The sequence below is a fragment of the Apis dorsata genome, unplaced genomic scaffold (genome assembly GCF_000469605.1).
Source record: "Apis dorsata unplaced genomic scaffold, Apis dorsata 1.3 scaffold_56, whole genome shotgun sequence".
NCBI classification, from domain to species: Eukaryota; Metazoa; Arthropoda; class Insecta; order Hymenoptera; family Apidae; genus Apis; species Apis dorsata.
In genome coordinates this window covers 549,871-551,905 of record NW_006263356.1, presented here as the reverse complement: position 1 = coordinate 551,905, position 2,035 = coordinate 549,871, and positions in this window count along the sequence as shown.

Genomic DNA, 2,035 nt, shown 5'->3' with positions numbered 1-2,035 from the left:
AACGACGACTCGGATAGTTCATCGTCCCGTGATTACAGTGTTCAAAAATCCGTTAAAGGGATCGAAGTGTACGAGGAATCTTGTAATTTCATTTCATCGAGAATCGCTCCCACAGACTCGTCGACAAGTTATCGAAATAAGCACGTGAACGTTTATGAGGGGGAAATTTTCGAGAAGATAGTCGAGAATAGGAAGCCGCCTAATTTGTTCGAGAATCAGATAGGGGACGGTGGCCATGAGATACTTATGGAGGATTCGGATAAATTGAAATTCGAATCGTTGAACGCCTCGCCGGACGACGAGGAGGTGATCAAAACGGAGATAAATGTCGAGAGGGAAAATTACAAGCCGCAACGATTTTCTTTGGAAAAATTGGCAGCCGAACAATTCCGAAGAACCATGAATTCGGAACAGACGAAAATTATTCAATCGGACACCGCCACGTTCTTCCCGACCGATAAATTTTGCGAGATGCCACAATTCATTCTCTCGTGTTCCTCCTCGACGCCTAAATTGCGCCACGACAAGTCGAAAGAGTCGCCACGTTTCAAGAAGAAGAGCCAAGACAGATTCCCTTTTACGATTTCGGAAAAAACCAGCATCGCCTCGATGAAGTTCAAAGTCCCCGGCCGACTCGGCAATTTGGACGAGGACGCGGAGAACAAAGGCTATACACTGGACATGCATCCAAGCATAACTAGATTGGCAGGCTCTGGATTCGAGGATTCACCTACGGAGATAATCAGTTACGTGGCGCAGACCGAATTGGAGAATCGTTACGGTAAGTCGTCCGGGATGAAGGGATTGGTAAAAAAATTTTCGGCTAGGTGGAAAAAACAAAAAAAATGCGAAGAGGAGGAAGAGGTGGATGGGAAAACGACCAGCATTATCTATAAAAATCGGGATTATCGGGAAGAAAGAGAGAGCTCGATGGAAAGTTGTTCGGAATCGTCCTCGTTGCAGGAGTTCAAGATATACGAGAGTTTGGAGGAGAAATTGTGTAAACCTGAGCCTAACCCGGACTCTCCGGACGAAAAATCGTCGGTGATTCGCGACGATCATCCGTTTATGGGTGAATGCTCTAAAAATGTATCAACGAACGTTGAAAATCCTTGTAGACGATACGATCGCGATGATTTGTGGGTTCAAGATCTTAAAGATTCCAATTCTAGTCATGAAGAGCAAAAAAAGAACGAGGAAACGTCAAGAAAAATGGATGGAACGAAAGCGAAGAATCCTTATTCGGTGTTCTTTGTTAAAAGCACGCAAGTAACACCGCAAACTTCCGCCAGGCCGTTTGTTTCGGAAAGCGTAAAGAAAAAGCAAAACATTTTGGCACAGAAAAAGTCGAATCGTGTCAAGTTTCATAACAGTTCGTTGGTCATCGTTCCGAAACGATCAAACGAAAATGTGCATGAGAAATCCAAAAATAGAAATTCCGAACGTAACAAAAGAAACAAAGACATGGAAAGTGGATGTTTTTGCTTGCGATTTTATCGAATGATTATACCGGGGTCGTTTGGATCGATTTCTAAATATCGGTCGAAAACGAATGATAATTCGCCGTCGATAAAGAAGAGATCTCCTGTCTCGTTGCAAAGAAAAAAGGGTTGACGCTCGTCTATCGTTTCCTGATACAATACGAATATTTGTTTCATTTTTTATAACTACATATGTACATAAATGATTAACAAATGGTTGAAAATTAATTTCGAGATCTTTTGCTTTACCTTTTTCTATATGTTTTTTTGTTTGTACATATACATCTGCGATAAATACTGCGCATTTGATAATTATGTCAACGTATTTAAACAATTCAAGTCTCTTCATGACTTATACATACATATATGTATCTTCGTGTTATATTAAAAAAAAAAAAAATGTGTCTTCATTTTTTAAAACTAAAATTATGAATAACTGCCAAGAAATTGTACATCGAAAATCAATAATATGAGTGATAAATAGGAATATTAATGTCGTCGTTCATGTTCTTTATTTATACGTCGTTCATACATATCTCATTTATTCTCAATAA